This window comes from Pseudopodoces humilis, chromosome 2 (assembly GCF_049639895.1).
Source record: "Pseudopodoces humilis isolate 2021_Gansu_Grassland_sample_001 chromosome 2, ASM4963989v1, whole genome shotgun sequence".
Lineage (NCBI taxonomy): Eukaryota > Metazoa > Chordata > Aves > Passeriformes > Paridae > Pseudopodoces > Pseudopodoces humilis.
The window spans coordinates 25054204-25070664 of NC_142201.1; positions in this window are offsets into that span (position 1 = coordinate 25054204).

The following is a 16461-nucleotide window of genomic DNA, read 5'->3' on the forward strand; positions in this document are numbered from 1 at the left end:
ATACTTTTCAAATATTAGGAAAATAACCTTATCCATCTGAAATACGGTTGTTTTCAGTCTTTATAATGGCCCAGATTACACATTTCTATGGCAACAATATAAATGTTCTCTATTAAAAAAAAAAATCACAGTTAATATAGAAGTTAAAGATACCTTAGTCTATACCTGTTATGCATATTATAGGGCTTCTTTCACATGAAACTGATTTTAAATACAATCTTCAGTGGTCTAAATATCTATTGACTTCTTCAGTAGAAAAATCAGTGCTGACAGTGTGAAGTTACTTTGAAAATGGCTTTAACCTATACTTACCCTGGAGGTTTATACCCTTTTGGGATTCAGCTTCTTCTGAAGTAATGCCAGGAATGCAAATACAATAGACTTGGTCTTCTAATATCAGCCAGGCACACAACCCAGGGAATAACAGATTTTACATATTCCATAAATACATCTTTTCCATAACTGAAGACAGGGAACTCCACGTTCCTAGTGTTAAATGTAAACAGTATTTTCTCCTGTACCAAAATCTGTTAGACTTGATTGTGAGAGCAGGGATGCATTTATGTGAAGGTGCGGGAGGGAAAAAAAAGATATTATGAGAGGTTTAAAAGCAATATTTTTCACTTTCAATAATTATGGAATTAATAACATTAATATCAACATCAATATCATTAAATGCATTGTGATCAAAGAATGTTGGCCTAAAAACCTCTGACCAAGGTTACATTTGCTGCACAGAGGATGCCGAGACAGGGTCACCTGCACAAAGTGTTGCAGTCAGGGACAATTACTCACAGCTGGTGGCTTGCACTACTTCTCATGTTGAGTGTTACTTTTTGAGAAGAGGAGAGAGGAGAAAAACCGATAAAAAAAACCCAACTGTGAAGAGGAGGCATGACAGATCCTCCGATGAGCGCTCTCCCCTGGGCAGCTGGTACTGCCGCCATCCCGCTTTCCCTGCAGGGATGCCCTGGGTGACCTCCAGACCTGCCCCAGGCCCTGTCACATTTGTTGTTTCTGTGGACAATATGATTAGGCTGTGCAGGGAGTGCTCTGTGCTGACTGTTCTGTGCATTCCCTCATGGGTCTCCTCGGGTCAGCCAGACACCACAACGCTGGGGCAGACAGGAGAGGGAAGGGTCAGTCTCAGCCACTGCTGGTCACTCCTCAGGAGAAGCACAGCCACCGCAGCGCTGTGTCTGCTGGGGTGAGGCTGTGCGAATAGCAGCCTGAGAACAACCATGGGGGCCAGCAAGGGAAAAGGACTGAGGCTGGGGGACAGCCTGGGGGCAGGAGCACCCAGCTGGGAGGAAAGGCAGGGTCCAGAAGGGCCAACACAAGACCCTTAGCAATAGAGAGGGGAAGGAACCCAAGGTGCCGTGCAACACTGGGCAACGCAGATTATATAAAATAACAGTCTATCTACACATTGCTGCACATTCTAAAGATTTTTTACATCCACCTTACATGATATTATATATAAGCTAAACTTCATAAAACACCTGTGTCATCCTTGACTGCATTGAATTCACACATTCCATCACAGTCATCTTTCCATACCCCTCCCAACCTAAGTCAGAAACATACCCTCTTTCTGTCTACCCATGCTAAAATCAACACAAAATATATTGCCTGTTTTTCCTAGACTGAGCAAATTCAGCACCTTTCCTCAGAGGCACAAAGAACATGTAACACCACTCTGTCTCTTCTTTTGTGATATCAGTGCTCCTTAATAAAATGGCAGAATTCAAAATGATTTCTGGTTCAATGAAAACAGATGTAAAGAATTAACAGCCAGTTCAAATTTATTTCTATATCTCACAGAAGTGTTTTAAATTAATGTACTTCAAAAAAATGAAAAATAATCATGAGACACTTCAAGATGGATTATTTAGGTGTAAAACATTAGCCTAAGGTTTGGCATGCCACAGTTTGTTTATATTCTGCCTCACAGACTTCCTCTATAACCTGCAATAATTCATGTGGAGACAAAATCCCAAAGGAGCTCAGTGCCTGACTCCCATGGGATCCGGTCTGAATTATACTGTTTATACCTGTATTATCCCATAGGACAGAGGGTGGGATAACAGCCAGAATATTTCCTGACAGAGTTTTGTTCCTTATCTGCCTCGCTCAGTAGCTGGTCTGTGACCACCTTGCTCAAAGGATGAGGCTGCATGGGCTCCAGAGACCTGCAGACCTCAGCTGTCTGTGCCATATGTGATGTAGGGCTACTGCAACTTCCACATCAATCACACATTCCTTGGCTGACATGTCCATTCTCCATCAGCCACAGGGCATGCCAAGAAGGGCTGTTGCTGAATGTTGTCTTGGACGCAGTCAGGATGCAGAGGTATCAGCATATCCAGCTGCACTTGGGGTTCCCCCAGTCGGTGTCTACAGTGGAAATGTCTGCATACAGACAGGTGTCTACAGGGAAACACATCTGATCATCTGAAAGCCTCCCTGAGCTCCCTGCCTACGGTGGCTAGGTCTTCATTGATTATACAGGAGTTCATTCAGGTGAAAATTCGTACAGTGAAGACACTGAAATGTAAGTCAAATTGCACTCTTAGATTTCATGCCATGGTGTACACTTGAAATTTTGAATCTTTGGAAAATCTGAAATAAAATCAAGGCATAAAACAACACAGAAAATGTACCACACGTGCGTTCTCAGTTCCCATTTGCATATGAGGAGAAAAGTACTTCTGCCTCACAGTGCTGTTTTATGACAAGAAAGACAAAAGATATTACAGCCAATGGTAAAAAAAAAAAAAAGTGTACTATTAAACTTCCTCTTTATAGACAGAAGGGACAAATATTTTAGGAAGACGTTGAAATTTGTAGTATATTTTCTTAGTCCTTGCATGTTATGTAAAAATTTATATAAAGCAGATTTGGATGAAAACTATTGGTTACCACTTATCAATTTTTCAAGTAAAAGCCTGTTCTTAGGCAGCTACAGTAGAGCCTAATATTATAGAATCACAGAGTCACAGAATGGGTCTGGTTAGAAGGGACCACAGGGGGTCATCTGGTCCAACCTCCCTGCCCAAGCAGGGTCATCCCAGAGCACAGGGCACAGGATTGCATCCAGGCAGTTCTTGAATATTTCCTGTGAGGGAGACTCCACCACCTCTCTGGGCAATCTGTTCCAGTGTACAGTCACCAGCACAGTAAAGAAGTTGTTCCTCATGTTCAGGTGGAACTTCCTGTGCCTCAGTTTCTGCCCATTGCCTCTTGTCCCTTTTCTCAGCACCACTGAGCAGAGCCTGGCTCCATCCTCTTGGCACCCTCCCTTCAGATACTGACAGACATCAACAAAGTCCCCTCTCAGTCGCCTCTTCCAAGGCTGAACAGTTCTGATGCTCTTGTTGACACTGCCAGGAGAGAAAAAGCTAAGCAGTCCAGCCAATTTCAATGCAGTGTGGATGGTATTTTTAGTACAATATGTGTTAATGCTGCTTGAACCTTTAATTACTTTCTTTTAGCCCATGTGCTTGTAATAAGATACTGAAGAGAAACCACTTTTTTGTCTCTTGCTTTCTTGCCTAACACCCACTGGAAGACGCTGAGGTTTAGCATCTAAGGTTTTCGGATTTAATGTTTCCCTGTTAGAAATTTAGTGCTGTTTTACTCCTGAAACTGTTCTACTTGTAAATCCAAAATACAGGAGTATGGTGCAAGCTTTTTACTCTAGACAATGTTTATTAAAAGACTAAAAATCTTGTTAGTTTAGAGGAAACAGTAAACAAAATATACCTATTCTGAGCTCCATATCACTTGAGGAGGTGGTTAAAAAATTGGATATTCCATTACACAGAAATATTTCTCTTATTTCCCTGAGTCTTTCTCTTGATGGGCTATCAATTTTAGAAAACAGTCTTTAAGGGAACTTTCAGACTTAGTATTCAGATTCCCTATGATTTCTACTATCAACCAAAGGAAAGAGCCTATGGCCTATAGTATTCAAAGGCTCTTTAATCCCAGTCCTTTATACTCTGAATCAAATTTTGAAGATGAATCGTAAGAGATGTCATTACCATATCAAAGGTATTAATCAGAGATTCTTCAGAATTTCACTAATGCAATGTTGACCACGACATATCATTTGGATGAGGAAAAAGATGTCTGGATTTTTTTTTATCACTGTGTCTTTTGCAGTTTTGCCCATGTCTCTACTTAGGGTCCTCTCTGCCCTTCTGTAAGCTCTAGACAAATTTCCCAATTTCCCTTCAATAAATTCAAAGGTTTTAGGGGTCCCTTTGATCTTGCCAGCACCTGGCTGAGCATAAAAGAGTGAATGCTTTGGATCCTAATTTGCATGTCAGCTATTCTGGCTTGACATATCAGGTAGTTTCAAGCTCACTCTGCCTTTGAAGCAACAGTGTTTGATTTTCTTTCATAGTTTAACTAGATATGAGCTGACAGATTAAACTTAGCCGCAGAAGGGCAATCACTAGGATATAAATGTATTAGACCTCCTCTGCTTTGTGAAGTGTCTGGTTGATTTGCTTTAAAAATTTCTTCAAGTGGGGCCTTACTTGAATTAGTGTGTTAATTCAATAGTGTGCAGAGGTGTGTCTGGTTTCCTTCTGTGTCATGTTGGAACTTTGCAGGAAATAGCAGATCCTGGTCCTGCTTGTTCAGGCAATCATTTACAGAATTACTCCTTCTGAATTGTCTGTAAGGGAACAGATAAAGAAAAGGAGAGATTCTGGCTCTCACAAGTACTAGGTTAATTACAGCTCTGACCTCTCCTGAGTACCTGTAGCCTTCACACAATTTTCCCTCTCTCTAGCCTCTGTCTAGGCTTTAGGCTGCTCTTCCCATGCTCAATCTCAGTGACTTCATCCTCTCTATACATATCTCATTCCTCCAATTCCTTTTTCTTTGGATGATAACACAGCAGTGCACATCACCTTCAGCATTTATAAGTAATAGAGCATGGTGGGCAAGAAGGTATGTAAAAGAGACAGAATTTAAACTAATGAAGATTTTGCACAGGTCATAGGTATTTTCCCATGTGGGGATCCTTCTGGTCTACTATTTTCTACCTCTTTCAGACCCTCCTCCTGCTCTGTCTGGGCAACATCAGCAGCTTTCTTAGCACATAAACCAATTACCTCCCTATCAGTGGAAACCAACAAGGCACTGGAGGAGCATTAACCCACAACGAGGTTAGTTAATTGCATTAGTAGTGTTCTTGGTTTTATTTATTTAAACCAGGCATATTTAGTTATGGTAAAGAATACTTGTTAATTTGTTACTTGATTAGGCCAAACTGCAAAGAGATGTACAAATCTCACAAAATTCCAGGCAGGGATTGTTACCCTGACTTTCTTGAAGAGTTTCTGTCCTGTATGACATCAACAGGAAACTGGTAAACATAAAATCATACCCAACTGAGAGAGGAATGATGCTGAAAAGTCACAAAAGTTTAAATTACAGAAAAAAACCCAAAAAAACTAAAAGGAAAACCTCAGTATTATGCAGATACCTTCATTTTGTTGGTACTATGAGCATGTTTTCAAATTGGTTTCATGAAACTATCGTTTGGGTGAATAGGCAGAAATTTCTGAACTGAATTCAATGATCTAATTTTATTCAAATAATAGCTGAAACAATATACATGGAGCACAGTCAAAATTTGTGGGTTTGGCACATATGGACTTGTGGACTCAACATAAAACACTACCAAATGTTACCTCTGAGAAAACAGTCCCTTAATAATCATAGAATCATAGAGTAATTTAGGTTGGAAAATATATTTAAGACCATTGAGCCCAACAATTAACCCAGCATTGCCAGCTTCACCACTAAGCCATGTCCCAAGTGCCACATCTATACATCTTTTGAACACCCTGGGAAGCCTGTTCCAATGCTTGACAACCCTTTCAGTGAAGGAATTTTTTCTAACATGCAATCTAAACCTCCCCTGGTGCAACTTTGAGGCCATTTCTTCTTGTCCTATCACTTGTTGCCTTGGAGGAGAGGGTGACACCCCCCTGGCTACAGCCTCCTTTCAGGTTGCTGTAGAGAGTGATAAGGGCCCCCCTGAGCCTCCTTTACTCCAGGCTAAACACCCCACTTCCCTCAGATGTTGTTCTTCATCAGGCTTGTGCTCCAGACTCTTCCCCAGCTCTGTTGCCCTTCTCTGGACACTCTCCAGCCCCTCAATGTCTTGTAATGAGGGGCCCTGAACACAGGATTTGAGGCGTGGCCTCCCCAGTGCTGAGTACAGGGGGCAATCACTGCCCTGGTCCTGCTGGCCACACTATTGCTGATACAGGCCAGGTGCCATTGGCCTTCTTGGGCACCTGGGCACTATTGGCTCATGTTCAGCCACTGTCAGACCAGCACCCCCAGCTCCTTTTCCACCAGGCAGCTTTCAAGTCATGTTCTTTCTGCACTGGCAACACCATGCAGGATTAATAAAATTCCATCACTATTCCTAGAGTATTATCGTAGAGCCGACTCTTTCCTTTTTTTATTTATATTTATTTATATTTTTTATTATTTATAGATTCATTTTGGCCTCTTCCTTTCACATGAGAATCTACACAACTTCAGTATCAGATTTTCCAGCATACTCAATCATGACAGCATCCTATAAATCATATTAACACAAAGAATGATTTTTCCAGGGACTGAAGTGCCTACTAAATGCCAAAAAACTGTTCTTCTCTTCTTGTTTTCTTCCACCAGAGATTTACATTTGGTAAGTGGTTCTGTAAATCTGACCAAAAGTTTTATTGAGCTTGCACTCCTGGCTCTGTAATGCATCTGAGGGCTGTGATCTCAAATTAAGAACATCCTAGAAAGTCATTCCATTCCTCTGTCTACTGTGGAGAGAGATTTTTGCTTATAGTCCTTTACTACAAATAGGACCAAAATGGCGTTTTGAGGCATTCCTGGGGTCTCCTTTCTTGTTACTTAACATTCCAGATTCTTTTGCTGGTACAAAAGATGACTTTTACTGGACAGTTTTAGAGAAAACAAGACATTTTAACATATCTGATTGCCCCTAACTTCCCTTCCCATTTTGGTTTACCATTGTAGTTTAGGACAGTCTAAGAATTTGTTCACCTGTTGAACAGAAGCTAAAAAAGAAATTATCATGGTATTTGGTATATTCTGCAGTTGCTACAGCTGGAGTCCCCTACCTCACCCTTGTGAGATCTGGCCTGGAGCAGATCATAACAAAAGTAATCCGAGTGTGACAGACATCAAATTATGATATTGTTGATATCTACCTATCACAAGGAACTCATGTTCAGGGTTCTAAATACGACATATAAGTGAAAAGGGCATTATCATGCTGCTTTACAGCTACTTGTCCTTTAGCACTAAACCAATGCTAAGTAGCTGAAGTCTGCAGGGATACACCTCCTGTTTGCAATGTGCTGTGCAGTTCCAGGCTGGTTTGATTTTTAAGATATAAATGTCAAGGGCACAAAAACTCAAGCATGATAAATCAATTGCCTCATATGTGCCTGCATCAGATGTATGAACAATCCAGTTGGGTCTGAGGAGAAAACATGCCAAGTTTTCCAGCTTTCAATAAAAGCCTTGGCAGCCTATCAGCATAGGAAGAATAACATTTAAGCTTATTGAAAAAGGATATTTCATCAGAAAGTGCTTTTTTAACCTAATCATGGAGGAAAGTTCATTGTCTTCACCTTTTCCTGATCAACATACATAAAAAAGAGACATGTTGGGTTTTGTCAGCAGTGACTGAAACACCTGAAAACCTTGTACAGTGCAGGAGATTATGTAGAACCATATCATTATATCATACAAGGAGGAAAATTGCTGGGCAAAAAGGAAGCACAGTTATGTTCTTCTCAGCAAAAATAATACTTGAGTAAAAGCTGCAGTAACTACTATTTCAAGTAATAATGTTTATGTATCGGAAAAAGAGCATCTTTGAAAATGTAATGGAAGTAGGGGGTGGGTCTCAGTATCTGCTCTTTCCTATTTTCCCACCAATTAATATTAAATAAACATCCAGGCTTCTAGACAAGGCTTTCTAGTGCATTTCTAAAACATTATATGCATATGCAACACCTCAGTAGTTCTTTAGGCCTTTGAAGATGACAATAGTTTTATTACAAAATGTTCTTTTCTTGCATCATTTAGTAATTTTATAGCATTTTGTTTATGTGATGAACACAAGAATAAACCGAGTCAATACTCATATTTTAAGCGGTTTCCAATTTCATGCAGTAAAAATGCCCAACCATGCTTTCACTGTAAAATAAAGTTTCTTAAAAGATAATCCCATCAGAGTACTTCACTGATTCTCATTGAAGTCAAATTACCTGTTTACTTTCTGTATAAACACAGCTAAATATATCCTGGTACCAGCAGATGCACAATTGGGAGATAAAATGTTGTTTGTTTGCTTTTAAAATTTTTCTGAGTGTAACATAGTATTCCCACAGCCTTCTTTTGCTAGCTGAGTATGAGACTGAATAGAAAGTCTATGACTTAACAAATGCTTTTATTATCCAGGGTTTCAGTGCCATTAAGAGCTTTTCTAAAAACTACAGAGCTGTAATAGGGCCATCCAAATTCTCTTTAGGCTCACTAGCATAAAGCATACTGGCAACAGTCTACTCATGGAACTCAGACAACATATGCTGCTTCTTGACTAAAATTAGCTTTTATGTCCCATAACTGTAACACTTAAGGGATATGTAATACACTGTAGTAATACAGTTTCAGCTTCTGTATTCCACTTCTTTTTTAGCAGCAAGTTCATCTCTAGTGTAATTCATATGTTTAGGCATTGCATCATTTTGTATATGTGCTATATTTACAAATATGTAATGCATCAGCCACCAGGCTATGCACTATTAGAAAGGTGCTGTGATTTTGTATTACTCTATCTATCTGTGTGTGTATACAGTGATTAGTACTAAAGGACCCCACTGTAATCATGCTGTTAAACAGAAAAAAGGAGTTTGCATGCATGAGGCCATGTACACATTTATAAATAATTATGTCAGGAATTAATTGATAAGAGTTACCCACCTTTTCTCTCTCTACTCCCTTCCCCTCATCTCTCTTCTTTCTGGCTAACAGTTGCTCAAGACTTGGTAAAATTTTTTCATAAGACTGTTTCTGTCTTCACTGTCAGCGCCCCTCAAGCTCAAAGCAACTCTACAGAGATGCAAGAAGCCATTCAGATTGATTCAGTGTGATGATCATTAGGAGTAAATTCATCTGTTACCTATGTTCCAGCCCACCAATGTCAATGGGACTGTACAGTTGCAAGCAAAGATGGGAAGGCAGTCTAAGGGCTAACTATTTCAAGGAAGGAATCCCTGACTCATGACCTTAAAGCATGGCAGCCTCCATAAATCACTTATCCCTCTACTGGGTTCTTAATATCTTGCCTTTGATGATTACCCTGAGCAACCTTCTCTTTCCAAAGCAGGAGGAAGGGAATAGCAGGGAAGAGTGGAAAAACTGGCATTTCTCTTACTCCCCTCTCTAAGCAATATGGAAAACTAAGGTAAAAACCTTGAAATTCCTCTTTGCTCATGTGCTTCTCAGTATAGAGGAGGCAAAGCAGTTGCTAATTGTGGAACTCAATTTCAACAGCACTATTGAATATGTGAACAACCCCTCCCATATCCAGCTATAAATCAATACCCATTATAGGACTCATTCTAGAAATGTCACACAGGCACATGCACTCCCCAGCTCAGATGCATCAGGGCAGGCCTGTGCCACTCAGGACAGAGCTCCTACTTTATTTGGCTTTGAGACACAGCTCCATTTCCATGTATAGGAAAATTCAGCTACATTCATCTTTCTGCAGTAACACTGAAGATCATTTGTAATGGTGGCCTAATTTTAGGCAGTAAACTGCCAGTAAACAATTATTTAAGGAAGCAAAGGAAAGAGGCATACTCGAAAAGTCAGATAGTTTTCATTCTCTCACCTGGGGATGTTAAAGTGCTAGTTGTAGAAGACACCAGCCATGCACTTGTCACAGCTTGGCCCTTCCCTTCCAGCACCAGCCAGCTTTGCAGAAGCTGTAGCACCAACATGGGGCAAAGCAACAGCAGCCTTAAGTCAACATTTCAGTCAACACTGAATGACTGCTGCAGGACTGCCCTAGTAGATATGTCTGTTTATACAATACCAAATAGTGTTGGTGGCACTTAATCACAGTACTTGGCTTACTACTGATACATCCCTCTTAAATGGTCTCTGGTCATATTATCCATCTCCACTGTAAGTTCACTACTATTAAACATTGGTTCCCCTGGATTAATTCCCAGCTAATGATATTTTTTTCTGTCCCACATTTCTGGACTCTAGAAAGTCAAACCCTGTTAGCAGCTTCTGCCTGAGTGCAGCAGAGACTTTCACCTATTGATAAGGACAGCCTACTCCAGCAAACAGGGGGTTTGCCTAACCAAAATTTAGGACCAGTTACATGGAAATACGAGCTTTTTCAGAACAAGTCACTTCAGTCTGCACAGACTCAACATCTCAAGAAAGACTTCTTCCTTGCAAACTACAGGCTCTTGATAAAATCTTTTCCCTTGCCAGCCTTTTCACCCTGTGTACATGTTGATTCCCTTTCCTTCTTCCTCAGCTGTAAGTCAGGTGGGCATCCTTTCAGAACCAACAGCTTTGGAAAGCGTCATGACAAGGCATGGATGCCATCACTACTGTTTATTACTCCTTCTCCATTTAGCACACAATCTTTATGCCCATTACATGAAATAAAGTAAGACACAGAGAAAACCAAACATGTAATAGAGCAAAAGCACACACACAGTGTCTGTGGGCAAGCAACTTTCATAATCACACAAATCGACCTCCACAATCTCAGCAAGCTACACAAATTTTGTCATGCTTATAAAATTTATGCAGACCAGAGCTAGATTTGCCAATGTATACATCTGTCCACCATCTATAAAAGTCTGGCTCCCCTTCCTGCTCCCCTCTAGAAGATTTAAATGTGTGGAATGTTAAAGGAGAATATGGAATTGAAACTTCTGTAATTATATATAATATAGATATAATTTACAATAGGCTGTACTCTGGAAAGATAAGGCAATAAAAATGCTAATGTAATTTTAATTTTTGCCCTTTTATGCAACTAATTTATATCTTTATAAGCCCTTTTGTAAAGAGGTAAAGCTTTGTGATAATGTATCTCTGCCGGGAGGAAATATTCTTCCTGGAATTATTGCCTACTTAACTAAAGCAATTTTTCTTAACACACAAATGTCAATTGGAACAAACCTGTAACAGCAACTATATTAAAATTATGAGCAAACTCTTACATGAAAAAAAAAAGAGCAATGGCTGTGGCCATTACACATTTCACAGCAAGTGACATGATGGAATTGAATGTTGTCATGGTTGAAAGCTTCAGGGTCTCACATACTTCATTGAACCCATCTACAAAATGCTAAGTCTCACTATGTTCCCTCACAGCAAGATTCCCAGTCCACAAAATGCTCATCATGCCCAACCTTTGCAGTGCTCAAGGAGATGAGACAGATATCTGCAGTAAGGGAAAACATAGCAGTGTCTTAAAGAACTACTTCTCAATTGAATAAGCTTAAAAGCACCATAAAAGCACTTTTGATGCTGGCTACAGGCAGATGAAAATACCATGACCATTAATACTGAACACATGGCCAAAAATTCCTTTGAATATATATATTGGAATACTGATTTTTTTTTTTATTTTTATTTTTTTTTTCCCATCTGAGAGGAGATGCTGATACTTTTCAGACAATGGAAATGAAAGACGTGCAGTCTGTGTCACTGTCACCTGGGATTTACCTACAGGAAAAATAATGGACTATAGCCATTCTACTTCCATGCCTACTGCCTGTGGGGGGTCATCAGGAGGCATGAAGGGGTTAAAAAAGGACCCTAATTTGGACATTCTCCTGCCACCACCACTCCACTACCATGTCCACTCCCATCCCTTGAGCATGCAGCTTCCAAGAATAACAAAGAGGGAAGGGAAGAGAGAATGATGCGAAGATCTGTGGGCAATGGGACAAGTCAGAATGCCCTAGGCTGCAGTGCTCTGTCCCTTTCTCTAGGAATTTGTCCTCCAGCTAGCTGTAACTTTCAAGCTGGAAAAATCTGATGACTGTATGACTGCATCATTATTATCTAAGTGAAAGGTCCATTTTTGTAGCATTTAATATTTCTGGTACTTTATATATTGATTTGTAGTTACTCATGCTTCCGAAATAAACAGTTATAAACCAAATTGAATACAGTCAGGAGAAAAAGCAGATATTCTTGAGAAACCTGAACCACAGCTTTTTTGAGGCCCAGCATACTGATATTGCTATATTTAGTGCCTTACTTGGTGGGAAAGAGCAAACCACTAAAAGATTTCTTCCAGCTTCGATTGAATGCTTCATCAAAACAAAAGTAATTTTACAGATGACATTAAAGGAGCCAGAAAGTGATATTCTTATTATTTACTACACTTTTGGAGAACTGGATGCTTGCTTTTTTGGCTATAAAGTATTGTCAAAAAGTATTTCCTAACCTGCAAGCGTGTTATAATAAATACTTGTTGTATTAACTAGTCCATCTGGTTATTACCATGGAAATTGAAAGGAATTTTCACACTTTCAAAAAAGTTATCTCCTTTTTCTTGATACTTGGGGGGGAAAAGTAGCCTCAAGTCATGCAATTTATTTGGAATTTGACAGTTTCAGAGTGTAGAACTACTACACAGTTAAGACTGTCTGATCAGAAATGTGTAAAAGGTGAAAAAAATGTATGTAAAGGTGGGAAAAATACCTGTGAAGTGCTACCAAAATAAAACAGCAAAATAATGTGCTTGTCCCTTTAAGATACCAAAAATAAACCACAGTATTTTGCTCATCTAAATCCTGATGCTGCACTCAGCTCTACAGTCACAGGAGTCTGACTGTGGGGAGTTCTCTGCTGGCTCGAAGCACTGAGGTGTAAAATAGAGACATAAGGCAAGACTAACATTAATGCAAATCCAAAGTGAAGAGAACACAAAGTTCGCAAAGCAGCAAGGACAGAATATTATTCACAATACCCATAGATTTCAGTACTTTACTTTCTTCTCTTTATTTGCTGATCATTTGTATATTTTTTCTCTTTGAATTGTGCATGGCTGCCACTAATGAGGTTTCTCACTACTCCAACAACAAATATCTCTGGAGGCACTTGTGTGTGGTGCTTGAATAAGAAAGCAGGTGAGTGAATAAGGAAGTAAATGGAAAATCACATTAGTAACCATAGCAGCCAACAGCATTTCATCCCAGAAGAAGCTTCCTCTGGTGGAGGCTGCGTTTCCTCTTAACGAGTTTCATACAGTTTCACAGTGATGGGGCAAGTCTTCCAAATGGTCCATGTGATGGTTCTGTGTCACTAGTAAGACCTTCCTGACTCCTGTGCCTCTCTTGGTGAAGAGGATTACTTTGCAGCAGCCAGGGACTGGATCTTTTGCATCAGGTAAAGCAGACAAACAAATCTTGGTTGTAATTGCAGTTGACTGCCTGAGCTGGCAGAAGACGGCAGACAAATTATTTTAACTAATGTGCATTTGTTTGATTGCATCTGTTTAGAAGTCATACTCTGTTCTTTTAGAGGATTTTGTTAAGAAACTATTTAACAAAGGTCACCTTTGTTAGCAAGGATGTGGGAATCATATGTTGCCATAATGACAGTGCATTTAGCTTTTGACTGTAAGAGAAGTTATCCATTATTGCCAGAGGTTAGAAACAGATAGCTCAAAGAGTCAGGAATGTATCTCATTTTCACATACATGTTTTCTGGAAAAAAAAAACAAACAGATCTAAACAAAGAAAGTCAAGCAAGAGTGATCTTTAATGTCCAGTGATCTTTGGGCTGCTCTACTTCTACTAAAATCATCATCGGAGTGGTTTGATGCTGGTCATTTTACTTGCTTTATCTTCACCTTCAATTTGTTATCTGTCCTGGGCAGGTAAGTTGTCAGAGTATCACAGTAACTGTTAATTATATTCTTCTTCAAATGAAGTACATCCGTCACAAACTCTAGGCAATGAAATGTTTTTAACATAAAGCATATTTCAGAATTATTGTTGTTATCTCTTTTCACAACTAATATTCAGAAAGATCTGAGAAAATACTATTTCAATAGATCAAAACAAACATCTGTTCACTAAGGTAATAATTTATTAGTACAAATTAACTAGTTTAAATATATGGTGACTCAAGAATGAGAAGTTGGTCTTTTCATTAGCTTTTCAGAAATGTAATAGATGGAGATACACAATTAAGAAGTGGTATATTTATAGGGGAAAAGCCAGGGACACCGCAGGATAAACAATTTCACTCAAAGCACAGTTTCTCAAGTGGATAAGTTGCATACAACTAACAGCTTTTCAGTCTCTGTCATTTCCCATTCCTTACACTATTCTCACACATGCCCAAGACAACTCTTATCACCTACATACAGTTTTTTCACTAAGTATTTAGTAATTTTGGTCAGAACTACTAGAGGTAAGTAGCCACATAGTAAGAAGCAGGAACCTAAATAGATGTTAAACTAAAATCTAGAACAAAGATCCTCTGACGCCTACCATGTTACTCATTTATTCTGTGGTAAGTAGTATGATCTAGAGAATGTGGTAATTCAGCTGGGCTGGTAGGAGTATCCTGAAAGGCCAGTAATGGATCACAAGGAATCAATCAGAAGAATAGGAAGGAGAAACAGAAAGCAGTAGAACAGGAGGTCAAATCTGCAGCCAGAAAAGACACAAGAAATTTAGAAAAGACAGCATACAGGTAATTTTAGGAATTTTTTAAAACGAGAAATGAGGAGTGAAATGAATACGATGGCATATTCAAAGACAAAGATGATTAGTTTAATAAATTGCTTAAACGTGAAACATTGCATAATAGGCAGAACAGATCCATGACCAATAAGATCAAGGCTCCTCATTTGGCTTGACTGCTAAGTCACAACATGACCTTTAGCAGGTCACTTTAGGATAGATCCAATAAAGGACTCAGGCACCTTAAGCCTGACTTAGGCAGATTTGATGTACCTAAGTCTAAAAGTGTGACCTCAACACCCTCCTCAGTTGCACACTGACCCTGGAGTTTGTCACTCTAACTGTAAAATGTATATGCTGTGCAGTCCTCCGTGCACAAACACAGCTCAGTTGGCAAGGTTCTGTGCTAATTTTCAGTGTCCTACCAGTGCTCTCCTCTGGGCTGCACATTTAGGTGCCCTTTTTGTGGAAATATGGGCACAAAGCACTAATGTAGGCTGGGATTTCACCCTAGTGCGTGCCCAGAACCCAGCTGTGCTCATTTTCTCTCTTTTTCCTGGCAGTGTAGGGAAGGGCAGAAAAATGGCTCCGCTTTGCTTGAGCAGTAGCCTGGAAATGGCTTTATCTGAGCACGCATGTGTCCCCTGCCCTGGACTGAGTCAGTGAGGACAGGAGCTTTGGTCCCCTTCTCACCTCAGGGAATGCAGACAACCTACACCTATGAGTGGCTTCCAGGCTCTGCACCTGAGGAAAATGCTTCTTGCAGCCCCACCTTGGTTACCTAAGCTGAGGAGACAGCAAGGAGTTCATGTTCAGAACTGAACCATTGTTAACTGTTCCCAGCTCAGCAGGTGAACTCCCTTCCCTTCAGAGATGCTCCGTGTGGTGCACCAAGTAACGTGGGCACTGCACACAGTGACACTTAATGAAGTGTAAAAAATACACTCTCTCATCTGGATGAGAGAAACTACTGAGAGTATTAAATAAAAGAAAACTTTAGTAAGCAACTTTCTGCATAATTTGAAAATTTGTTTTCACTTCAAACCCAGGTAAGAAGCAACATCATTAAATTGATTAAATGGTACTGTTTGAATAAAAGCAGAGTAACTTGAAAAAATACTACAAAAATATGAATATTCCATAATTTCTTTGAAATTTGAATAGCTAGACAGAGAAGTGTGCTAAAAAGCAATGGAAACAGTTCACTGTTACAGCTTTGCAATCTGTTTTGAAACTATTACTTTATGTTCATGAAATTCTTCTGAAGTTTTTTCTTGATGAAGACTGATGACATGCACACATATTATTTTAATATGTAACTGTTCTTGTATATAAACAGAAAATAAAGTAGTTTTGTGTTAACTCATGAAGGATTGCTAATTTTGAGAAAAATTCCTGTTGTTTCATGGATCTTTTTTTTTTATGTTCACCTTTCCATTTCAGTGATGATTGCTTGAACGCAACGAAATGCAAGTACAGAAACCTATGTCACAGAAGTGTTAGGTCTGTAAATAGGAGCATGAAAATGGAAGGTGCTGCAAAATGAATATAAATTATTAGTTGTAACCAAGATGACAATTGGGGCTTAGACCAATGTCCCTTTAGAGTTTGAACAGCAACATTAGCTTGACCACAGTGTACTTAGTGTGCATTA